At 44.7% G+C, this 26,931-nt stretch overlaps 1 protein-coding gene across 1 annotated transcript in view; it reads right to left on the bottom strand.

Moving 5' to 3' along the window:
- The window catches only part of HS6ST2 (heparan sulfate 6-O-sulfotransferase 2), a 134,602-nt gene that overhangs the window by 29,788 nt on the left and 77,883 nt on the right, over positions 1-26,931 (bottom strand). The gene's annotated exons all lie outside the window — the stretch shown is intronic.

The following is a 26,931-nucleotide window of genomic DNA, read 5'->3' as shown; positions in this document are numbered from 1 at the left end:
TTGCTCACTGCCTCCTAATCGATGCCCAGCCAGTCCCTGAGCAGTGATCAGCCCCTCCCGGCCAACTCCCCCCAGTTTATATACTGGGCATGACATCCTATGGTATGGAATATCCCTTTGGCTAGTTCAGGTCAGCTTTCCTGGCCACACTCCCTCCCAGCTTCTTGTGCATCTGCCTGCTGGCAGAGCATGGGAAACTGAAAAATCTTTGATTTGGGATAAGCATTACTTAGCCACAACTAAAACATCAGTGTGTTATAAATATTATTCTCATACTAAATCCAAAATACAGCATTATACCAGCTGCTAGGAAGAAAATTAACCCTGTCCCAGCCAAAACCAGGACACACGCCCACTGCTAACATGCAACGTCATCAGTGCCCCAGCACAGACACACGCGCAACTTTGCAATTGCTTTCTCCTTATTAACGTAATTGGGATCTAATTCCAGCTCATCATTTGCAAGCTTCACTTAGCCTGAGACAACTTAGGGTAATGCGATTGGAAACATCTTCGTTTCTGCTTTCAGCAAACCACCAAGATATCGCCAGTAAACAGAGTATCTGAATGAACACACACCAGTCTTCAACAGGGCAGGGTGTGGGATGTGGTATGTTAATCCAGTTGCGGTGTGTTCGTGGGGAAATAAAAGCCTCAATAAACAAAGCACGTTCTGTTCTGCACACAAACATACCAATCACAGCTAAATAACAGGCCTTGGATCATTTATAGTAAGACATAACTTTTCATTTAGAAATGTTTTTAGGAACAGCCCTCAAATAGGAGATCTAACTGAACTGAGCACTGAAGGTACTAATCAAATGCTCTACTCCTCTATCTCCCTCAATAGGCAGGATGCTTGGAGGAGAAAAAGAATAATTACTTAATCATTAGTATTTTTGAAAACCAACATATCCACAGTGGTAATTCATTATATTTTTATCTAGACTAGTATACTGATCCTCCCATCCTATACCTAAGGTTGCAATGGATATAACATGCCATTCAGACCTCCTTACTAGCAGGGTTTTGTTGTGGCGTGGTTTTTTTTCCCCTTTCTCCCTGTCAGCTGCTGAGAACTGGCATGACAACCCAAACCTCCCAATAAATCACAGAGGCAGCGACTCATTTAAACTCTCCACTTCAGAGGAACAGCAAGGTGTCATCTTCTCAGCGGCGCCGCAGCAATCGTTAGCGATGCAACGCTGCTTTTCCGAGGCACGTCACCTGTGCTGCAATCCAAAAATAGGCCATCCCAAAATAGGCCGTCGAGGCAGGAGAGGGAACTGAGCTGCACACGCAGGCATTTCCAACAGGTAATGCAAAACCCTACTTCATGCCCAGGCTGGAGGAAAAAAATAACCCAGGTCTGGCCCCTGCTTAATCCTGCAGGGCATCTGGACCTTCCCAAGCCCTGCTGTGATGCTAATTTGAGCATCTAGGTGTGAGACGAGCATTTATGCACCAACGTGCCCATCTGCTGCCAGAGAAGAGCCCATGGCAGGGCACAGCTTGCCACCATCCCATGCGGCAGGATGATGGCTGGACCTGGGCAGCTCTCCAGGTGCTGCTGGGGCAGATATAGGGCCACTGAAGAGGGCTCTGCCGTGGTGGGGGACAGCAGAGCATCCCCGGGGTCCAACACTCAACCTGGGGCTTGGTCCAGCTGTGAAACACCAGGACTCAGCTTTATCTCTCATATAACCAGGGATGACTGCAAGTGGGTTCAGCTTCCCTGACAGCACCATGGGATCAAACATTTTTTAGCGAGGAAACCTCAAACTCCCCAACCTTTTTGTTCCCTGTGCAACAGATCATGAAGGGAAAAAACAACTGTAAGCTTTCCTGTCAAATTAATGCCCTTTACATTTCCTTTGGGTTTTTGTCATCACCATCTAAGGGCACCCAAAGACAGAGAGGCAACTTGAAGAGAAAGAAGCAGGGTTCATGTGCTCCAATAGCCTGTGAAAGGATTCAGGAAGAGGTAGCAATCTGTTAAAACCACTGAATTTTCAGGAATTCCACCCATTCCCTGAACTCTCTGTGGGCTCTGCAAAGGCAGATGAACCAGAAGCACCTCTCTGCCTGTCAAGTTTGCAAAAGCCTGACTTAGCCCATCCTCAAACTGCCTAGGTCCACCAATGAGGAAAGCACAAGGAAGTCCATAAGACCCAAAAAATAGAAATCTGGAGAAAAAAAACCCGACACCCAGAACAAACTACTCTCCCTCTGCTGCTTTCAGCTACAGAATTTCATTACATTTGATGCTGTCTTGCTGATTTTCTGGCACAACATTTGGGACACTGGAACAGACTATTTTGCACAGCATCTGCCATTATCAAGAGACTGGCAGTCTGCAAATTTGCACACAGTTTATTGCCCGTATTCCCTCCTTGGACAACCCCCCCTTAAGCTTTACACAGAAAGCATTTGCAGCAAGCCTGCTTTGATGCTTTCTCTATAAATTGTGAGTATGGAACGATCTCTAACCCCTGTCCCCAGACAGTGGCACTTTGGATGCTTTTATTTTTTTCCTAATTTGATTAAAAAAAGAGGTGTCCTGAAGCTGCAAAACCAAAAAAAAAAAAAAAAAAAAAAATTTCCTCTTGACCTCAGTTACTACTGCCCTTTGCCAAGCTTTCATGTTGTCCTTTAAGGTGTCAGCAGATGTTGATGGCAAAATATTCTCCCAGGATCACACACAGCCTGTCCTCATAAATCGCTGGCAAGGATGCTTCTAAGTTTGCCTGAGAAGCATCTTGCCTCAGACAAATCCATATTTATAGGCTCCAGATATATTTTTCAGCTTGGGTTTATTTATTACAACCAAGGCCAATAAAACAAGAAAATTTAGTTCTACGTGCACACTGGATTCAATGAAGAGAGCAAAATTTGCATAACTTTGAACTATAATCTTCCACAGCAACAACTAATCTGCCAGTGATTATCTTTTTATTTGCTTATCGCTGTCTATATTGATAGGGAGATGAAACAGGACAGCACCACAGCAGCAGAGGGAAGGCCATGCTGGAGTTCAAAGAATCTGGAGCTAAGGCAGGAATCCATGTGTTTGTTTTTAGTTAGGCTAAAAGTTATTCTATCTCATAAATACCTTGCCTTTCCCAAGCTGCTGGATCCCAGAGTATTTTACAGCCTCGGAAGAGTCTCCAGGGTGTTGGTTCAGCTGCCAAGTGATCAACTTTCTATCTATTAAACATCTGAAACGAGCTCAAATCTGGCGAGCCGCCACTTCACAAGCCCACAGAATAACAAGCTCATTGTAAGTCCTTTTAGCATGGATTAATTGGTGCACAGAGCCAGCAGTGTGAAGAGGGCAAAAAACCAACCACCCACCTCCCCCTCGGAAAAGGCAGAAAGCTCATCAAATTTCATTTGCTCCGGATACCGGGCAAGTAAAGACTTCCGTGCTACACGAGCAGACACAAGCTGTCGGTTAGCCTGGCTTCAGATGTGCATCACCCTGCTTCTCTGCTGCTATTTTAACATTTCCTGCCATTCCAGCAGTTGTTTGGGAGAGGAAATAAATTTAAAAAGCATCTGGAAACACTGCAACTATCATCAAGGTAATTAAATAAAAGGAAAACAGCCCAAAGTGCATCCGTGAAGAAAGGAAACCAGAAATCCAAAGTTCTGCTCCTGATGGCGCTGGCCAAGACCTGTAGCTCTGCATCCTCCATCTCGCTCGCACATTAAAATAAAGCATTTATAGTGTCTTTAGGTACTGCAGGGACACAGGGAAGATGTTTATTTAACATAAGGTTAGGGTGCTGTCACTACGAGTTTTTCTAAATATTTGCATGGGGTTCTGACTGTCACTAATCTGTTCAGAATATTACTGGTGCCGGGTTAAACGCAGGAGCTACCAGTTTTTCTGCAAATCACTGAATCCACCTCCTTTTCCCCACACCCTCCAAGATGCATTAGTTGTCTTTCAGCCTGGATTTGGCCATGCGGGTACCTCAGCTCAGGAGATCGCATCTATTCAGCCAGGCAAATCTGCACTGCACAATAGGGTTGGGTCACACTTTTTGGATGCACAAAAGCCCCCAGCATGTTAGCACAAGCAGTGTACGGTGTGCGTGATCCTAGTGAGCATCAGAAGGGAGAAAGAACTGTGATGAGAAACAGGATGAACATTTTGACATCCCGAGATGCATTTTTCCTGACAGTTCACTGGGCAAAGGACAGTCAAAGGATTGTGCTGTCTAATGAATCAATACTTTTTGGAGAGTATTTCATTAGCTGTGACACCTCTTCCCGATACAGGGGTAACTGGAAGTCATTCAAGTCACTGGACCCCGTGATAGTATCTGCATACTGATGGAGTGTTAATTGTATTTGGGACATCAAAAGGTCATAAATCAAACTGGCATCTCCCTGGGAATACAATAACTTGATTCATACATGAAGGATTTTAAAATTTAAACTCAGGATCAAACAGGGAACTACATTTATTAACATTTCTTCCACTGTGTTTCAACTCCTCCGTCAAGTGGCTGAATTGTCCAAATGGGCTTAAAACTACAGTTAATCAATATCGAACGTGTTATTAAGCAGCATGTGGCCAGAAAACTGCCTGCTGGTTTGTGTCAGCCCATTCTTCTTCCAAAAACCAAACGACAGGAGCAGTCCCTTTATTCCAAGTAGATGCCTGCAAAAAATCAGCACCAAACCTCAGCTGATTTTACACCTCTGCCTGCATTAACATTTCTCTCTTGGTAGCAGCTAAAAGCCTTGCTATACACCTTGTGGGTCAAAGAGCTTGAGGTGGCAGCAGGAGGGAGCTGTTGGTGGTCTCCTTCCCATCCAGGAGGCATCACAGGTACTGCAAGGCATTGGTCCAGAACCAACGTGTGTCAGCATTTATTAACTCAATATAAAATTTACTTTTACTTTGCCCAGAAGACAATTAAAAGTAATAGATGCAAAGGAAACTAAAGGAGAAACACTTGAATGCTACAGATCACAACATGCAAGACTCATGGGCTGCTCTGCAGTACAAAATCATGGGACAAATTAACAACAACATAAAAAAATTAGCCAAGTGTCAAAGAACACGAATTAGCAGCAATACATATTCACAGTGGAGCCAACTGGAGCTCTAAGTGCAAAAACCATACTGCCACTTCAGAGGGCTCCAGGAAGCAGTGGGGATAACCCTGTACCCTTATCATTCAGGCATTTTGCAGTCAGGCCATGACTTAGTGCTCTGATCACTGACCAGTGACCACTAACAGAAGTGAGGTGTAAGCAAAGCCAGCCCATCCCAGCAAACTGCCGTGATGCTGAGCAGGAGCACCAGCTCTCCGTGCAGGGTGCTCATACGCCTTCGCTCACACGGCACTGAATGATGCCCGTGGGCAGGCGTACCACTAACCAGGGCACTGATGGATTGGCCAGGGAGGAGGAGGAACTTCTGCCCTTTGAAGTTTTTAAGGCATCTCCTAGCACATCAAGGGTGGCAAAGGCACGGGAGAGCCTGCCTTGGACAAGAGAAGACAGGAGGAAACTCAGGTCTCTAGTGAGGCAGATGTAGTTTTAAAATAAAGCAAAAACTGGGCATAAGGCAGCTTTTTTAGTTTGCAAATTTCCTTGCTCACGTGCTTTGGAAAGACCCTCCTGCTGAAAAACATGTCCTGATAATTGGCTTTTGCACAGCACTGGCTCTGGAGTTGCCTCCCTCCCTTGCAGGGTGTCTGCACCGTCAGCAAGCGGCACTTACCCAGGAATATTTGTAACAGCGAACAGAGCAAGATATACAAGCCTACTGCGCTCTGCATGCTCGGCTGCCCGATTTGGGCTGAATCAGCTGTCATACACTGTCTGTATCACAGATGAGTGCCTTCCCTTGTCTCTTACAGCAATCTCTTTTTCACTATGCCAAGCAGCAAATATGGCCCTAAATACAACCCCATAAAGGTCCCCTAATCCTCCTTGATTGTCACCCTGCTTAAGAGCAGAGCACGAGAGCAACCCTGGAGACCACTGTGCTGAGCAGGAGCAGGAGCTTCCAGGAGCTTCTGCCTTGGACCAGAGGGCAGGATGCCTCCCTCCTATCCTAGCACATCCCTGTTAGCAGCTCAAGTGCAGGGCAGTCTTCCAGGCTTATTTCTGGAAGACAAGGGGGAAGGAGAAAGGAATTAGCCTCTAGACAACTGCAGTCCTCCCCCTGTTCTGCAAGGGAAGCCTCGCTTATGTAGGCTTTGATTTCCAAGTAATTTTTGGACATCTGAAATATCAAGGAGATGAACTTCCTACTGCTGACCCAAGATTGATTCAGGAGTAATCATATTTAACAGAAGCGCTGCAAAGGTGAACTTGCAGGCAGAGACTGTGACACCTGCAAAAACTAGCAAGCACAAGAGGGAAGATTGTCTGTGGTCCTTCAGCTCAGCCTTATTTTGCAAGCAAGGGGAGGACACAGAGCAACATGAAGCTGGGAAGAGAAGCTGTGTTCAGACAGGTGAATGCCCAGAGCTGCTGAGCCTAGTGAGTCCCTGAGCCTTTGAAAGCTCTTTATTTGCACACTTAGGGGATGGTACAGCCACGACACGAGGAATAAAACGCATGGAAAGCCAACACTCCTGCCTTTATCCCCAAAGGCACCTGGTCATCTATCAGGGACCTCCCCCCATGGTGCAGGTGACAGTGCACATGGGGACACGCTGTCAGGTGTGCCACAGCCAACAAGCTGTTTTCACTTCCCAAGATATATATTCCGACCCAAAGATAGACAGATATATTCTGATCTATGTATCTTGTATAGATTATATTAAAGGCTCTGATAAACATTTTCTGTCAGCTGCTTTATTCCAAATTCCAGGTGATTTCTCTTCCCCCTCTTTGTATTTTTAATTAAATCAAATTCAGACAATCTAAATGGCAATGTAATAAACATTTTTACAAATGGCTGCTTCTTGATGTCGATCTATGCAACGACAAACTCTACAAGAATATTATTTGGGTATTCCCAGGCTATCCCTCCACATTTGTAACAGCCAGGGTAGTCAGTGGAGCATGAAATTATTATTTTAATGGCTTCTAAATGTGCAGGTGTTAATTTGAAACCTGTGATCAGATAGAGGGTGGAGAAGCTGCAGGTGCATTTATTTAAATGGCTCATTTCCAACTTCTCCCTCTGTTTTGGGAACTGCATCCAGCTGAAGAGGGCAGGCATGGCCTCTGTGCTGGAGGACTCCTCAATACGCCTCACACACCGCGTGTAAGCAAAAGTCAGGTGGGCTTGCACGACCACCTCTTCCTGCCAGGATACGCAGCATACACAGCACAAGGTGCATCGCTTTCAGCGTGGTCACTCTCATACTGTGCCTTGCATTTACTACTTGAAACACTGCCTACTTTTATTCCACTGCCTTATTCCTTCTGTTACCCCCAAGTCCTATCAGACCAAAGCACCACTCAACATCAATGAGCTACAAGACTCTAAGCTCACCCGATGTCTTTGGCATCTGTAGACTGATGAGGTTAAAGAATAAATGCTTGGGGTTTTTTTGGGCAATCCGTGGAGAGCTCTGCTGAGATGAGACACTGGCTTATGAGGCTCATTACGATCATACTGCAGCAGTGACCTTCAGCACGCAGCAAAGGAAAGCAGGATTTAGTGTTCATGTCAACAGCATAATGAAACAACTCAGGGGAAGGCCAGACTCAGCCCCAACTTTCATCCCGCTAAAGAACTTGCAAATCCACAGCAGCGAGAGGGAATCTGCAGACACAAATAAAAGGAGTCTTTTCATCCCAGGCTCCCGCATTACGGAAGAAGCCATAAATAAGGCAACAAAACATTTTGCTGGATAAAAAGCCGTTAGGGGAAGCAATTCTCAGCTTTTCACCTAGAGTTTTTCCGGCAGTGGCCATCCGGATGAGATCGGCCTCCCCGGGGGCAGGCAGTGTGTGCCCACCAGGCTCACTGGAAACCCAGCCCTGGCCAGCGCCCGCAGCTTAACATACTGAGGTGAGCTGCCATGAACAGGGCTGGCTTCCCAAAATTGGCTTCAATCTCTGTTTGCAAAGAGAAGCACTTCTATTTGTGTATCTTCACCCACATCGCCCGTTCGCAGAAAATCCCTTCACACCCCGATTTCTTTTAGAGTCAGATTGAGCCACAACACCCGCTGCAACCTCTCGCCCCATCCTGAGAGCGACATGGTGAAACTGTTGCACACAAAGTCAACAAGAGGACAAATTACTCCCCTCTTTTTATAGGTCTCAAGTTTTTATCCCCCTATCCTTTTTTTTTTTTGCCAGCTCTACTCTTTTGGGTTTATACCTTAGGCACCTGCATAATTTCTGATAGCACAGTCTCAGAGTACTCCACATCTCATTTGTATCTTCCCCACAACCTTGTGCAATAAGGAAATGTCACTGTCCCTGGATTCAGGTGAGCACACGGACAGACTGCCTCTCATACAGCAACGTACAGGAAAGGCAGGTCTGTCCAGGCTGAACCCTGCTGTGAGCCTGTGATGCTCTGGGCTCATCCTCGCTTGGGACATCTACAGTGCCATTTTATCTCCACTTTCTTCCTTCAGCAACAGTGAGAGCTTGAATCCAGCAGCGCACACCATGCAAAACAGTCTGAAAATGCAGCAGGCCTTTTAGTTCCCCCTCATTAAACCAAACACATCCGCAATCCCTGGGAACATGCGGACAAGCCATCCGCAACCATGGTCCCCGACAGACAAGGGAGAGACCACAGCTTTGGACCTGCTCCACAGCTCAGCAACCCTCTGCTCCTCAGCCCTGATGACTTTTCATCCTGCTAGTGAGTAAACACTGTGTGACAAGCCAAAAGGTACTTGAAAGCCCTTCCCAGTCCTCCCGCACCACATGTGTGCAGCTGGCTCTGCCGTGGTGACTGAAGTGTCAGACAATAATTTATTTTCCATGTGAGTTAGCCAGCTTGCAATTATAGATTTGATTGACTTCCCGGAAATCCCAGAAGACGACCTGTACCAGACTGAGAGTCACCCTCTCAGACTTCAAATTAGTACCCAAATTAATCAATCCTTACGTAGTGATTTCACTAATTTGATGAATTACCATCAACGTTGCATTGTTGATTTACCTTGGCTTTGATACTTACTTGATAAGCATATTGCTTTGTTGCTATTTCAACACTGTTGACAGCACTGGGGGGACACCTCTTTCTCAGAAATGTGTTAAAACATTTTGTAAAAACAGTGATGCACATTTATATTGATAAACTGCACATAAGCTGGGAAGAAGCAGAAGAACGAGGGCTTGAGCGAGGGATGTGGATGACTCTCCTTATGCATCCCCCCATCGAGGTGTACCTTGTCTGCTCTGCACCCCTCGAGCAGACCAGGACCAGAGTTTTGGGTGATGGGAATGATGCTCCTGTCACCCTTCAGCTCCTCCAGCTGCCAGCTTTGCTGGATGGGGCAGAATGAGGACAGCCTAGGAACTGTCTGCTGAGAATTATGGTATTTTCTTCAGTTACTTACTCAGGTAGGTCCACTAATGACCGGATCATTCAGAGCCGAGAAGCAGAACAAGAAGAGACAGAAGATGACAGCTTTTGCTCTTCTGTCAGTTTACGAATAAAAATAAGATGCGAGAAGATGGAAATTGCTTGCTCATCTTGAAGGATGGGATGACCAGATATCACCAGGCTTGACTGTAACTGCAGGCAATATTTCCTTTCCCGGTCAATGTTGAAGACAAGAAAAAATGTTTCAAGAAACTCGCTAGTTTTCCTAAATATCCTCTACCTTTGAATTACTTCAGTCAACTAACACCAAATTCTAAAAAGGGACTTTCTAGAACGCCTCTTTCATCCTAGCTACAACTCAAGGCAAATTATGAATCAAAAATAAAACTTAGCAATTAGCTGCAAAGGTAACATAAGGGGACCCAAGTTAGCAAGAGGTACCAAACAATCAGACCAAACCTCCCTTCAGGGAGACAACCGGCACACGCAAACAGAACAAAAAAAAAAAAAAGAAACATCGATTATTTAAACCCTAGGTGCTGCTTGGCAATGCAAATCACAATTACAATCAGAAATTTAAGAACTACTTTCGATTTAAGGTCAGTTCATTGGGGTGGATGATTAATGCTTGTTTACTTGCGGGGTGGCTGTACTGGGGGAAATCAAGCTGCAGCCCGTTCCCTTTGCTGTGACTCCAAGGGATGCACTCCCTGTGCTGGGGAGCAGGAGCCTCGCAGCACATCAAGGCCAAGTCCCTATCCCAGGTTTAGCATCTTTAATCATCTGCCAAAGCAACAGAGCAAAGCTGCACCCGAACAACGACCCAAGCAGTGTTTTTTAATTACACAAATGACACAATACAAGTCTTAAGTAGTTTTAAACACTTGCCTTGGCTGCTTCTCCTTTGGCATAATGAGAACCTGCCACTGCAATGGCAAGTAGTTTATTGTAAAAAAAAAAAAAAAAAACAACCCAACAACCCAAAACTGCTGCATTTACGTGGCTGGTGACAACTGTGCAGCCAACAGGCTTCCCAGAAGACAGAGATGTACAAAAAAGAAACCTAATAGGCAAAGCAGTATCTCTACAGTCTCATCCATTGTCCTTTGCAAGTGATTCCTAGAAAAAGACCCACAGGTCTTTTAACCTCTTTATCTCTAAAGGTGGACTTAAAACTGACCGGTATTTTTTCATAAACCTGCAATGCTGGCACATTTGTGAGGATTCCCATGCGCTCACAGACTTGGCTTTGCTGTTTCGGCCTGGTGAACTTTCCTGGGAAGAGAGAAGCAGCCATGCATGCCAGGAAAGGCTCAGGAGAAACACTTTCTAAAACTGGGAAAGCTGATGGACAGGCTCCAGTTTTTCTTTACATGAAAATTTTGTTGCATCTCACATGTTTAAGGAGCCCAACCAACCTGAACCCTCAACTGGTTTGAACTCAGGTCTCTGGAGACTGCAGGTCCAACACACTGGAAGGGCTGGGATCACGGGGCCTGATCCTGCATCTCACCAATAATTCCCACATCAACAAAGTTACACAGGCACCCTGCAGCTCTTTGCTAGGAAACACCAGTTTGACTCCCGTGTCCCCAAGCACCACCAAACAGGTCCTTGCAGAAGGCTCTAAGTGCTTCTTTAGCAGACATGAAAATCCAGTTAATGTTCCCTTTCAGTTTGATTAACGTGCTTTAATGCAATCCAATTAACAAAGTATTATGGTTTCTAACATCACAGCTTTTATATCCTTTTCTAACCAGGAAAAATCTATGACATATGATACAGCCATTAGAAAGGAGCAGATAGCTTTCACTCAAAAGGCTCCCTATTGCCTGATCCAAAACCAGATAGGGTCAGCAGAAAGACATTTGCTGACTACAGTGGGTCACGGATCAGGCACTAGAGAGTGAAATCTATAAATGCCCTTTCACTGGGGAAGTCACATTACTGAAGTCCATGAATTATGTGGGGGGAAAAAAATCCCAACTAAGAACTGCAGTATTTACAATGCTGTCTCAGCCATAAAAACCTTTCTTGGGAATTGGAGGTTGGGGAGTGGCGACTGCAAAAGACTTTGTGAGAATTACGATCAGATGGATTAGCTGAGCATCAACAGGCCAAAGCTGTACAGAAACATTAGACAAGGAGTATTTGAAAGCCAGCACAAAGTCTTTCCAGGATTAAGTCCTTCCACTGTTCTTCCTTTCAAAATAAGGAAAAACTAGGTAAGATGAATTCCTTGTCAAGCCCGTGAAGAACAGACTCCAGCACAGAAATAAACACAAATTGAATTTACTCTGGTGGCTTCAGATAGGTCACATCAAGCCAGAACTAATGCAGTATTGACCCGCTCTTACTCTAAACTACATAACAAAGCAGCAAACAACATTGCAGGTGCTGCAGATTCATTTCATTTAATATCGCCTGAACAGCAAAGTTAGCCTGGGATAGAAGCTGCATTCAGTAGACACCTATCTGTCACTGGGAAGCAGGATGAATACTGAAAGTTGGATGTTTAAGTGACATCTCAGAGAGACAAACGCCTGCGTTACTCACCGCAGCCCACCTGCAGGAGTCCACAGGCAGCCTGTTGCCCACCAGAGTGGCCACGCCATTGCTCTTACCAATAAAACCCCTAGGACTTGACTGGACAGCCAAAGTGAAAAGGCATCAATCTGCCTTTTAGAAAACCCATGCTGCAGGCAGTCAATATATGTTTTGAAGCCACACAAAGCTGCCAAAATTTGAGCAGCACAGCCACCAAAAGAAAACCCCATCTTATGCAGAGCCAGGTTTTGCAGTGGTGGTAAGAGACCCCTGCTGTGCATTTCCCACAGATGCTGTCGAGTTTTCATCCATCCCTGCAGCCCTCAATGGGAACCAGCTGGAATCACAAGAGCTGTGCTGGGAACCCTTCCTCTCATACACCCTGGGAAGACTGGGGAATTCAGGTCTGATGTTTCATGTACTGATTTTTGTGCAGGGCAAGGAACATGCAGAGAAAGATCCACAAGAACAAAGAATTAAGCAGTATCAAGATGGCACCATAAGGAAGTTTTGAACAATCTCCCATCCTCCCTGACCTTGTACTGAAGATGACATTACACAGATCATGCAAAAAATCTCAGAATAAAGTATTTATCATATTCTCTTTTAATGTAAGCACGCAGCTTCCACACCAGATTGAGTGAAGTGGACATGTACCTTCTCTGCTTTTCCATTGCACCAGGGCATTAGCCACTCCTCTCTGCAATTAATTATCATCAGCCACATAACGGAATGGAAACCAGTGTGAAAAGCATAATGCATCAATAAACACAGCTATCGTGAGATCTATAACATGCCCATGCCATTGTGTACTTTAGATTGATGCTTATAAATTAATTTCTGCCAGCTATAATTCCATCAGGCAGTCCCCGAGACTGTGAGCCTCCCCCACTCGTTAATGCAATCTTGGGAACCATCAAAGAGTCACTCCCACAACTTATTCACAACCGCTGTTGCTTTCAATGGGAGTTGCACGATACATCAAAGGGCAAAATAAATCAAGCCTGCTTGTGCAAATAAGGGAGAAGTAAGACTAAAGGTGCATGTTACTAAGAAGTTTCCATCAGAATGCTTTTGAAGGAAAATTGGGTTTTTGACAAAACTATTTATCACGAAGGGTTCCTTTTCCTCAGGAAGCTTCTGCAGATTGGGAAGGTAAACATCTGAGACAAAATGATCAGAAAGCTTCCAGCCACAAAGAGAAGCTATGCTGCCCCACCTCACCAGGCAATCCTAGAACTGCCTTTTCCCTGCATTTTCCTCTTTCTGGACATATGTCCCCGGTTTGGGCTGCATCTCTCACCACAGACTGCAGCAGCTGAGCAAGAGGGGCTGTGCAGCACATGCTGGGAGAGCTCTTCTGGGCTCCATGTGCTGTCGGGACACAACAGGCAAATGGTGCAGGACTGCTGCAGTGCAATGACATTGCAAAGCCTCTCTGCAATTCCTGATTTTTATTTCCTCCTTGATAAAAGTCAAATTTCCAGAAAGAAACCCACAATAATTTCTTACCTGTCCCACCTACTGCTATCCTGGGACGCTAGAGGTGCTCATTTCTTCCCTTTCCTGAGTTGAAAACCCCCAGCTGGAAACAGGGAACATTCCAATGAGCCACTTCCATTTTGTTCTTATTCAGTCTGCAACGCCTGTCCTCCCTCTCCAGAAAGCTCATGTTTGGGGACCCAACCTTGCAGCAGAAAATGGCTCCATGAAAGGAGGGAAAAATTAAAAAGGACTAAAAACATTCAGCCTTGCATAGGAGCCCTGAGGATGTCTTCCCTTTTCCCTACAATGATTTATGCCCAACTCTTCTCCTCCTGATGCAAGCATGCATTAGTCATACTACCTGATGGATAGGGAAGGGTGGGAGGGACAGACGAGTGCAAGGGAGACTGGAAAACATCAGCAATATGTATCTCCAGGACCTCTCTTCCCCTTCATGAACAGTTTGACTTCAAAGTTCCCACTGAACAGAGAAACACTGATTATGCCCCAAAATACTGTTTCAACTCATGCAGAGTCAGAGGAAGACCTTGTTTCAGAGGAAATGATAGCACAAATGCTCCAGAAGAGCATCCTCACAGCCAGGCAGAAAACCCGCCTGACGAATTAACTAAATGCCTTGCTGAGTCGGTTCCTGATCAGCATTGCAAATAAGTGCTGCCTTGCACAGCCCAGGCTCCAGGAAGGGATGACGGACCCACTCATGCAGCGTTACACTTCATGCCTCTAAGCAAGCATTATTTACAGCCTCACACTCAACCTGTAATAAATGGAAATCAGATTAAAACCCCGTTAATAGTTCATATTTATTAGCAGTGCATGGAAGACACTCATAAAAATAAGTAAATTATGTTGGTGCAAGCCTGCATTTTTACTTCTTTAAATGAGATTTTGGGTTCATTGCATATTAAATCATTTGCCTCTTGGATTACACAGTATCATCTTGTTCCAAGCAAGTTCTCTAAAGACACTATTCTGCCCTTTAGGCCACCATTTAAGAGCACTCTCAACCCCATACCCCAGGTTCCATGGCACGTGCTTCAAAGCTTTCCTAGCAGCAGTGCTTCTTTGGATCTAGACATGGTAAATGTTTGTTACCACGTACAACATATGCTCTACAAACAAGTTACTTTTCTCCAGCATTATTTATGCAGAAAAAGCTACAACGTGGTACTGGAAAAGACCTTTAGAAGATCTTATGTTTAAAGATCATCACCAAAAACTTAAAAGGACCTGCTCACCCAACCACTTTTCTACGCCACTCACACCTTTCTTCTAGCTCACTGCTGCAGACTCTGCCACAGGCTCTGCAGACCTTGCTTCTGACCTGGGCACAAACCAACGCCTGCCACCCAGGGAGAGACATACTCTTTCCTAAACACCAAAGAGAAAGCAGCCACACAGCCCTACAGCACAGGGCTGTGCAGAAAAGGTACGTCATAAAACGTCCACTGACTGCTGCCCATTTCAGGTGCAGAACAATTTCTGTTTTTCTCAGGATTCATGAGCTTGCTGAGGAAGAGCTGTGTATTTTTTAAAATTCCAAACTAAAGACTATTGTAGCTCGAGTCAGCGGACATTCAAAAATTGGAAAATTCCCAGAGTTAGGGTCTTTGTCAGCCTATCCTTTGCTCCATCTTACTGACCCAGCACTACACCCAACTCAGGCTATGTAGCACAAAACAGTACTCGCCTAAGAACTTAAATGGCTTTCAAAAGAAATGCTGCGCCACAGAGGTGGATTTCCCAGCTCCCATGATTCCCACAGTGCATAAGTATAAGGACATATGCTCGAGCAGCTTCAGAGGAGGCCACGAAAATAATCAGGGGGCTGGAGCACCTCCCATATGAGGACAGGCTGAGAGAGTTGGGGGTGTTCAGCCTGGAGAAGAGAAGGCTCTGGGGAGACCTTAAAGCAGCCTTCTAATACTTAAAGGGGCTACAGGAAAGCTGGGGAGGGATTCTTGATCAGGGCGTGTAGCAATAGGTCGAGGGGTAATGGTTTTAAACTGAAAGAGGGTAGATTTAGATGAGATGTAAAGAAGAAATTCTTTACTGTGAGTCATGAGGCACTGGCACAGGTTGCCCAGAGAAGCTGTGGCTGCCCCCTCCCTGGCAGTGTTCAAGGCCAGGTTGGAGGAGGCTTTGAGCAACCTGGTCTTGTGGAAGGTGTCCCTGCCCATGGCAGGGGGGTTGGAACTGGATGATCTTTAAGGTCCCTTCCAACCCAAACCATTCTGTGATTCTATGAAATAAAGCAGTCATTTTGCATGGGGTCAGTCTGGTCCTCCACACAGCCAAGACCAACTTTCCACCCAGTTTTCCAAATTCAAAACCACATATGCAAAGTCCCTTTTCCAAGGGTATATTCTATTTTCTGGAGTGTAGGAGCAGATGAACAGGTAAAGCCAGAAAGCAAAGGCAGGTCTCATCGCTTGGCACTTGCTAGGCAGGAATGTTCCATCAATGAGCAGGTACCCAAGGTATCGCCGGAACCTCGGCTGAGCCCTCGCTTCATATGACAACAGCAGATACAAGGATCCATTGTTCAGAGACTGAAACGCAGCCCTGACTACATACATTTACATACATTTCATCGCTTAGACAGAAGCTTGGGAAAAGAGAAGACTATCGCAAATGCTACACTGCAAACACAACAAATATAATCTGGTTACAACTGACTGCAGAGCTTATGATACCACTGGCTATGGGGAAAGAGAGAGAGGCACTCAGAATTAATGTTCTTCCAGTCTATAGAGAAAAAAATGAGTTTCTGGTGCTGAACAATTAGTACTCCTGTTAATTATGCGTGCGGGTTAGAAATAACACCAAGCGTTTGGGACTACTTCCATTTCGATTGTTTTCTTTCTGCACTGGATAACAAAAATATATTCAGACAGCTAAATAAATCCTTCATAACACTGATGGGACTTCTTGTTCACAGCAAGCAGTTATGCAAATTGCTAATTATGAGGCAGAGATAATCATAATCTAGCACATTTATGCAACCACATGTACAACAGGGATAGCTAAAGCAATAGTTGCCTTATTGTCCTCACTGCATTTTTTAAAGTCATGCCAATGGGCTGGCTCACTGCACAGCACTGCAGCCTGGTGCAGTGGGTATTATAGCCCAGGAGCAGCCATGTGCCCCTGGGATGCAGGAGGGCCACAAAATAGAAGGTTTAATATACTAGAAAATAACAGTCACTGGAATAAAAAGTCCAGGTACCCCTGAGAAAAATAAATGGGAGAGTAGGTGCAAAGCATCCCCACTGGTTTTACATTGTCCCATGAGAACCAGCTGCACCCCAAGCTCTTGTAGGTGCTCAGCCACTTCTCCATGGTGCTAGGCTTCAAATTCCAGGCTCTGAGGGCACGACAGGACCACTGGGTCAAGTCCCACCTGCTCCAAACCTGCCTGAAATCCTGACCTGGTGCAGCTGGGAGAAAAGCACAAGAGATGGCAGGCATTCCCAGAGTGTCCATTTGCTGGGATGAACTCCCAAGGGTGAAAGGAAAAAGACTCCGAGCTACCAAAAAATACGATCCTCCTACCACTAATGGAGGAGACGCTGAGCTGCAATGCTTATCCTGAACCTTATTTAATAAAAAGTATCAGCTTCAGTGATGTTCTTTTGCTTCAGACTGAGGGAGACTGATTTAAAATACCAGCCACCAAAGAAAACCATGAGAGAGAAGGAAGACTGCAACACAAACACAAACCTCCTCAACCTAGAGCAGTGCCTGCTCATTTGCTCTCAGCCAGTACATACTTGTCTCACTATTTCTGTCCAGTTTCCCAGGCCAGTTATTCCAGCTCAATAAAACCAGCATTGCTTTATCATTTCCACTTAAGGCTCCAAATTCAGAAGCTTCCACCAAGTTACTGCAAAAAATCATAGAGCTAAGAGCACAAAGTGCTGCAATGCTGGGGAAAGTGCATGGTGACATCCAAAAAGATTTCCTGCAAGGAAACAGCCTGGAAGATGGCCTGCTTCTGCCCTAATTAACTATCGTTTTGACAAGCACAAGGGAAATGCAGTGAAAACAACCCTGTGACTTCACCTACCCAAAACACAGAAAGCAGCCCTGGATGGTCTCTGAACTGGAAATGATGGATGTGGCTCACTCGTGCTGTAATTAAATCTCCTTCCACAAAATAAGAACAGCAATCTGTGTCCTGACAAAAAAACCTGCTGCATCATGGAAACAGAAAAGACCAAATCGGGTGGACCTGAGAGGAATTGTCAAGGATTTCCCCCCCCCCGCCCCGGTCTGTCAGTGAGATATTAAACTCAGAGAAAGAAAGAAACAGCTTGCTCAGACCTGGCTGCCTCTGCTGGGTGAGAGACTAGGGCAGGGCAGCAGGAGAGGGGTCCTGCCCTGGGGCATGGCTGGAGAGCTGGCACTGAGAAAGCAGCCATGACACCAGGGTGCTGCTCGGCACGGTCCTCTGCTTGCAAGGAGCTGAAGGTGACCAGGTAAGAGAGTAAGTTTGTGCAGGGCTGAGTTCCCTTTCGTACCGTGCCAGCCAGCCTGGCACTGCACATCACCTGCTGGTGCTCATGTATACACCAGACCCAGTGCATCAGAGCTGGTCCTGGCACCTTGCCCTCTGGCGCCCACCTGAGGTCATCCCAGTGCCCAAGGGACCATCTCACTGCCTTGCAGAGGGCATACAGCAACAGCAGGGAAGAGTCACACCTAAGCATGGATTCTGGCCAACTAACAGTAGCAGCTTTCCGGAACTGAATGCTGTGTATGAGAGCAACTCAAGAATGGCAACTAGAGGTAATCCAGGATCAAGCCTTCAAAACCTGAGAAAAGCCCCAGGAATCCTCGAGCTTGGTTCTTTGTATTTGACTTCTGCTCTCAGAGCATTTTGGTTTTTGTCTTCAAACTGTCCTTAGGAGCTAGAGGATTATAAACCTAGTTTGTTCCTTGCAGAAGAATGATGCAAGTAAAATCTTAATTCCTAGAGAGGAAACATCAAAAAGCCCACACCAATTTCAAGAGGTGATCCTCAGTGCTGTAAACATTTGGCAGGTTCCCGAATGTATTATGTTGTGTTTGACATTCTAACATGGCACACCAAATTCAATTTTACCCTTGCTGGTGAGCATTTTGCAGCATTGATACATGGTGACAGATGGAATATACCATGGACTGACTGGTTCCAATTGCTGGCAATTTCCTTCCCAAAATGTAATGTAAAACCTAGACTAAACCAAAGATACAGATCTACGTACTTCTAATAAACAGGGGCTTACCTTCAAGTAGGAATTTGCAGAAGAGTGGTGATGAAAATGCCAAGTATCCAGACGTTTCAAGTGTTTCCGATCATTGCAGGTGAAAGGCATTAGGAGAGAAACAAGAGACACTGATTAGCATAACAAATACAGTGTTTGCAACACATATTTTTAACTCTTAATTGCATTCATAATTCCACTAAGAACCAAGAGTTCTCCTTCCAGTTTTCCTTTAAAGGATTTGCTTATATTTGAGATCAGATTGATACAATTTTTCAGAAGGCTGGGCTCCATCTTACAGGCCTCAGGCAAAACTCCCACAACAGCCATGGAATTGCAGACAAGACAAGTAAAGCTTTGCAAAGCTTGGCCTGAAGGTCTGTGTCCCCCAGCCAAGAAAAAACAACCCCCCCAAAAAAGATGCAGTAAGGGGACAGCTGTAATTTATGCCCTGTGGCAAGCAGAACTTCCAGTTCAGAGTGTGCTCTGCTTTTAATAAGATTTCTATCTTCAGCTGGAAGGTGCATTTCAAATTCATTCTTTTTCCTTGTGGAAATCAAAACAAAGCCATAAGAACTTCATTTCAACACCAGTCTGTTTGTTGCCCATATAACTTTATGTGATCAAGTCTCACATAACTGTAATAAAAGAACTCTGTAAAACATAGTTTTATAATACTTGAGCACACATTTAAACAGCTGAGGAGTTCCTCCAACCTGATGGAGCATACTGCTTTCCATCTACTCTTAGAGACTGCAAGTTTTAGATGGCTTTCACAGCTCCTTAGTGGCTTGCATTTTCCCCAGCGGCTAGGTGAAAACTCGCAGGGCAGTTAGCTATAACTGACCTTGCTCACAGAAAGGAGCCATCCTCATCCGAGCAGTAAGAGGAATCTACCTTTGCAGAGCATCCTTAGGAAAGGACAGCCCGGGGGTTGCTACATAGAAACCCTACCTAGAATTTGCATTTTTTGTTGTTGTGGTTTTTTTCTCCTCCTCCTTTAAAAATTAAAGAACATACGTGAACTGATATTTTAAAGATAAAACAAGAAATATGGGACAAACAGATAGTTCCTTACAGTATTGCTAACCCTTTACATTTGATTACGTACCAACCTTAGCTCCTAGAATCATGTGAAATCAGAATCTAAACTGCCGTAAAAACCACATTAATAATTTCTACTCCCTGAATACTAGGAAAAGCTTGAAAACATGATCCCTACAGGCTTGGTATAAGCAAATAAAGAAAACCCAAGTTTGGCTCTGATCCTGCAAAGCACTTAAGTGCATGTTTAGCCTTGCAAAATCAATGGGAATTTGTGAGCTTCTAGAGAACTCCAAGCCCATGAGAGATTTGTGGGATCAAATCAGGAAAAAAAATCTTAAGGTCTTAAGCCTTAACCTAATGGTATTTCAGCTTCTCTAAAGCCTGGCTCATGATTTCTAATTTAAATGCTGAGGACTGAGCTTAATATGTTTGCATAAAAATATTTACTCAGCAGTCTTTAGAAAGGTAAAAGGTCTTTGCAGACCTTCAGTGGGTGACAGGATCTAAACAGAGCAGTTATTGATCACCACCACCACTCCACTGTCCCCAGGCGGGAGCCTGGAAGGGCAGCAGACCCGAAAAATTAAGACCCCCCCTAAAACCCCCATTTGCCTCTATCTTCATTACAGTACTTTTTTCAGTACCTTCAACATAAACATTACTTCCATGGCTGTGCTACTTCAAGTCTGTAAGGCTTAAAATGGAAAATAAACTACAAAATTGTTATTGCACTTCACCCTAAGCCATTACAGCCTCAGTTACAACCTTGAAAGCAAAATAACAGAACCTGTCTACATTTTGAAGCTTCTGGAGAAGGAAAAAAAAAAAAAAAAAGGATTTCACTTAGGCACCAAATGGCCCAATGAGTCTTCAACCAACATATCTGCTCATATCAGCTAACAGGAAAAAGTGACTTTTAGCAAGATCTCAGAATTAGCTTAACACTGCTTTTTTTTTTCCCATCAGATCATACAATCCTCAAAACCGACATACTTCTGATGGGAATTCACTGTTTTAGCATCTCCCCAAGGGTCACTGCAAGCAGATACTGACAACGGGAAAATCAATGCCACACTCAACACCACCTTCTTCTTCCACTACTTCTTGTTTTCAATGAGTCTGAACTAGTAGGTCAGGGGAGCTGCCTGATGACAGCTAACAGCCTTGGCAGTCGCTGCGAGCACAGGACAGCAAAGGGAAAGGCAACACTACCCTCCCACTCAAAGTGCCCATCATACCATGATGGCTTTTTCCAAAGAGCCCAATGAGACATCTCAGCAGATCAAATGGAAGCTGATACAGTACAAGAAAACAATAAAACAGCAACTGCACAGAATTAAAGAACAGAGGAAGAAAAACTGAACAAAAAAAAGGTATTGTAAAGCAAGCTAAAGTGCTTTCCAACCAGTAATGAAGTCAACTAAACCTCTGCTAGCCCCATTTTTGAAACCTACTTGCAATCAAAAGCAGGATAGAGAAGACACTTGAAAGCCATTAACAAACTACATTTTGAATTATTCCTTTATAGTAGCTGTTAAACCATAAACACGCATTCCACTAATGCTCATTTCTCATGTTTCCCCCCAAATGTTGTTTTTACTACTGGATTGCAATGATAAACACCAGCGACTCCGATATTTCTTCCACTTCCTTTGAGAATGAAGGCACATTCCTCCAGCAATGTATTCACCAAGGCACCAATCACATTTTTTAAAGTAAGTGGATTTGATGATGAGAACTGCTGAACAAATCTTCAGCAAATGGTGTTTATTGCCTATGCGAATGTTAACCATGCCATGCCAGCTGATATACAGGTCCTTAAAGCACTCAGCTCCCTATATTTATAGGTATAGCTCTCCCCCTTCAGAGTGTGAATTAGCTGAGCAAAGCCTGGCCATTTCCATACCCTCCCACCACCCTCCAGCACTGTCACGATTTGCATTGCAGACTTGCAGTCTCATCTGAGCGCACCTGCCCTGTAAAATACATTCCTGACTGAAGCTTCACAAAGATTAAAAAGTCTTCTGCAGCTGGTTTTCCTGAAGTGGTTCCCAACTACCTTAGAAAGGGACCTTTCTAAGCAGAAGGGTTTAGATAATTTCTTTCTGATGACAGGTTAAGTAATGAGTGATTTGTCCAAGTGTGGGGTGTCCATGTGCACATGTGGATTTTCCCCCAAAAGCAGAAATCACCTTGCAATTCCTGTAGGCCATCTGATTTGACTTTGAAGCTGGCCCTGCTAGGAGCAAAGGGTTGCAGAAGAGATGGCCAGAGAGCCCTTCCAACCTACCCCAGCCTCTGACTCCACAGTGACGCCAATGCATCAGCAGACAGCCCACACCAGCATGCAGAAACCACAGCCCAGAAATGCAGATGTGCAATTCTCTGCCCAAGCAGCATGACGGCACTATCCAAAGGCAGCTGCAGAGCGCTTCAATACTGCAAGCAGCACGGTATTCCCATTTTAGAAGCAGACTCCTCTGACACAGACCATTTATTTTGCCATCTCCGCAGCCTCTGTGGAAGACCACGTGCCCCTACCACAGACCCAGAGCTGAAACAGCTCTGGACTCACCCACTGTCACTCTTGCTTTGGGCACTGGACAGAGCTTGCCTTCACTTTCCTCTGGAAAATCAGTTTCTCCAGAAGCATAAACTTTGCATACCACAAGGCAGGAGAAAAAAATATTAAAAGAAAACCTGAATATCAAGAATTTTTAAAAGTTAATCACTGAAAATTGTAGTCTAAACTAATTTTTAATAGCCTAAATCCTTTTTAAGTTGATTGTTTTTCTCACTCAAGAGCCTGTGCACACACTAAAACAGAGCAACTCAAGGACAAAGATACAGACCTTATCGTTGATTTGGATTTTGCAAGATTCCTAGAGATATTTTTTTGAGTCAAACTGATTAATGTTATTTTAATGTGCAATATTTTGTGTTTAATAACCCCAGCCTTGCTTCTGAAAGGAGGAAAGGGTTTTACAGTTCAGCATTTTACAGTCAGTTTTGCAAAGGGCTACCACTAGATTGCATCCATAATTTTTTATGCTGCCACCTCCGACAGCAAATGGCAAACTGCCAAGATGGAATCCAACCACGTGCCTGAAACCGCAACGTTCTGGGGCAGAGCGGGACAAAATGTGGCTGCAAAAGGAAGAAATTCAAAAAGAAAAGCAAAGCAACATAATTTGGCCAGGGCTGCTCAAAAGAATTACCCAAGTATATACTTACTCAAGTCTTCATCCCCTCTGAATTCCTCAAACAGGACAGAAAAAGAAAAAAACATTTCACTCCTTCCCCAGTCATTGCCCATCCCAAACTGAGATTATTTGCACTAATAAAAGCAAGATGGAAAGAATATTAAACATCTGATGAAAAGCATTCAGGGTCAGTCTCCTGCATCGTTTCTCTGAGGGAGCTGAAGGCAAGGAGGCAAGAGCTGTCCCAGGAGAGCCACTGCGTCCCTGCCACGAGTGCTCCCAAGAGAGATGCTACTGAGAGCAAACACCCCACGCAAGGGAGACGGCTGATTCCTACTACACTTCTACACCATCTTCTGCAAACGGTTACATCCAGACCCAAAGTCAGTCTTAAAATACAATCAAGAAACCTGTTGTGCTAAAAACAGTTGGCTTTACTTAACCCCTCTTTGCTTTTCCAAGGAGCAAAGAGCTAGAGTTTTATTAGGATAAATTCCTTCCATAGGAAGGGCTTCACTTTTAATTACACCATTTTAAGGTTATAAATTGTTTTCTGGCCCTTATACATAATTAAATATAGATGTTCTCTGAGCTTAATGTCAGTTTAAATTCCAGGCCAGAGCAAGTAATTTGTTTGCATGTTCAATGAACAAACCATTTCTTGCAGGTTTCAAAGAACTGTGCTCATGCATCATGTATAAAGGTTGCCTTTCTCCAAGCTAAAAGGTCAAGCAAAGCAGACCTGAAATTACACTTGGCCCTCAAAGGAGCAAGTGAGGGCCCCTAAGAACCAGAGATCAAACTTTTGATCTTCCTGCCTTGAAAACTTAACAGTTCCAAATTTTCCATGCCAGCTAATGCCCGAGTCACTAGTGTGATCTCAAATGCTCCTAACACTGGCTTGTGTCAACACAAGCTGCAGACAGCAGGCTAAAGATGCACAGCTATTGGGGCAATTGTGCAGAGATTTGGAATTACACTCCCTGGGGTCATTTAACTCCATGCTGATGGCAAACCACAGTCCAGGAGAGACCATCAGACCAGATGTAAAAATGCATGTAAAATAAACACTCACGCCTCCCAATCTCTCTGCACCATCAATGCTTGCTCAACTACAGCGGATTAAAATTGCTAGCTGGAGACTTGTGAGAAATTAGCTGATGAGGACAATTCACAGCAGGGATTGTGGGCTCTCCTCGCCTCAGGTCTCCTGGTCGAGCTCTGTGCAGGCAGATGGCAGCAGGATGGCACGTGGATGCCCACATCCCAGACGTGCAGCCACCCCCCTGCTGAACCAGGATGACAACCCTCCTGCCTTGGTCAAAAATCTCATTTTTGGAAGACCTTCTTCTATAAATACCTCATCCACCATTTATTTATTTATTTATTCAAGGTTGCTCCTCCTAGACTTGACCAAGTTGCAATGATTTCTGCTCAAAAGCACCTACCACCAGTGAAACGTGCATGGAGAAAGAGGGCTGTCAAGACAGTTTGCCTCAAAATTTCAGAGGAAACCTTCCTGTTCCCTAGGAAGCATCCCTTTTCCAGCATGGGGTTGCCAAGGCACCTACAGAGACAGCCTTACAAGGAGCAGGCTGGGTTCTCCCTGTCACCATGCCAAAACGCATAGGAAATGCTTCTCCCATGAGAAACAGAGTTACTAACCCCAGGTTTCACCCATCTACAGTGAATGCATCCTCTTCTAAAAAAGCATTGTTCGATCCCCTAGAAAAAGCACTGGAAAGACACAAACATCATTGGTTCACAGTAACTGTTAGTGATTTTGCTCAGCTTACATGTACAGAGCTTTTAGCCCTTTTATTTCAATACCACTGCAAAAGTTAGCTGGCACGGGAAGATCTGGCCCATTTCTTGATTTATCTTGCATCATTGTTGGTAACAAATGTTTTACAAATTAAGTGCTCCACTTAGACTTACATAGGGAACTTGTTTCCTCCACTGGAATTATGCTGTTCTCACTAGAATCAGCAGGGAACAGACTGGGGTGAAACCACACAATTTTGAGACTTCCCACAGGACTGATATTAAAAGTAGCAAAACTTTATTCACCTGGGGAAGCACATGGGCTGTGCAAGCAGGCAATTTTATTTCCAACTGCTGTTCCTTGAGATCAGCCTCCCCTTTGACACCAACTCTGAACAAGCCATGTCCAAAAACAGCTCAGTCACAGCAAACCCCCACTGGAGCTTCACCCCATCAGTGCCCCGAGGCTGCAATGCTCCTGTCGTTGCCTGCAGCTTCCCACACACAGCAGCATTGCAGCGACAGAGCTATTTTTGCCCTTCACATTACACAGGATTCATAACTCTTTCTCCCTGTACCCACTGTTCAAGCTTCCTTCTACCGAGAAGTTTTTTTGCCACCTCTGCAAGCATCTGCTTCATCACGGGCTCTGCAAACACCACCCGCTCCAGGACCCACCACGGGCATTTGAGTTTTATCTATTTCAAAGCACAAAGAGGAAATCCTGCAGAAAAGTTGGGAACACCCTGGCAGCTTTGACACTACATCAACATTTCTTCAGTGTTTCACTGCACTTTTTGTACTGATGGTTAAATCACAGCCACACAAAGAAATCAGGCCCAGGTTATTCGGCTTCTGGCCTCTGGCTCTTGCTACGAATCCTCCACTAGATTAAAGAGCTCTTTAATAGATGTTACTTTCTTTGCAGGAAAGTATCTGTACACTAAGCACATCCCCTTAGCCACCTTTGTGGCAATTTGAAAATGAGCTCGAGGATGTCTGCATCTCTGAGTATCTTTTTGAAGGGGCTGGTCCCCGTAGTACCGTGATGTGGATGGTGGGTCAACGTGCCTCCCCACTGCCCAGCAAGCCCCGGATGCCAGCAGCTCCCACGCCTCATCCTTTGCATCATCCTCAGCATGGGACACAGACAATAGGGAAAAGACCGATGCTAGGGCCAAGAGGGGACACTCACCCTGTGCAAAAACAAAGGGGAATTTGGTCAGGTGATTTCCCCCCCCCCCAAACATTTTTTCTGCTAAAATAACTGCTGGAGGCAGCTGGCCTCCTCTCTTTTCCTCTAGCCCGGCTCATGGTCCTGCGGCTGGGCTGCAAATGCTGGCTGCTGCCCACCAAGATCCCCCCAGGCACTGGCCAGGCACACCTGCAGCACTGTGGTCGGGTGTTCCAAACAGATGGGAAATGAATAAAAAATTAAAAAAAAAGAAATCAAATCCCTGATAGGTTTCCTCAACCTATTTACTTTTTTTTTTGAGTATTTCCCAATTGGTTGCACAATAAATTATTTGCCATGAAATTAATTATGCATTATTGACTTAATACATGGTAATTTATGTTGACAATGGCAATATTTCTCGTGCTGACGGTGCTGGATGCTGACTAGTCACCCAGAGAGATGCTACTACCTAGGTTGAGCAAAATGCTTCACAGCTGTTAAAGACATCAGTAGTTTGATGCTAACTTTGAGATGCAGGAAACAGCAGAAATGCCTAAAACATCCTGCTAAAGTTTCTCTTTCACCAAGGCATTTCAGAACCTGTTTCCTTATAGGAGGCAACAGCGTTTGGCACTACTTGATCATCTGGGGTTAAAAGGGAGAGGATGGAGGAAGGTAAGTGACAGTCGTACAGGAAACCCCATATTTCGTTATCAATAGTTAATCTACTGTGTCACATTTCTTAGAGAACTAAATGAAATGCAGTAACCGCTGTGTAAAATTGGAGCTAGGGAGCAAAATGATTTTGTAGAGCAAATAACTTCCTCGTACTGGCTGTTTTATGCCCTATTGAACAACCAGCAGTTTATGAAAACAAAGTTTCATAAATATCATAGTGGGCTCCTCGGTTGAGATTTCCTTCTTGGGCAGGAAAAACTCAGT

Source organism: Strix uralensis, chromosome 13 (genome assembly GCF_047716275.1).
Source record: "Strix uralensis isolate ZFMK-TIS-50842 chromosome 13, bStrUra1, whole genome shotgun sequence".
NCBI lineage: Eukaryota > Metazoa > Chordata > Aves > Strigiformes > Strigidae > Strix > Strix uralensis.
The sequence above is the reverse complement of the archived record's forward strand: the minus strand, read 5'-3'. Positions and strand labels throughout refer to the sequence as shown.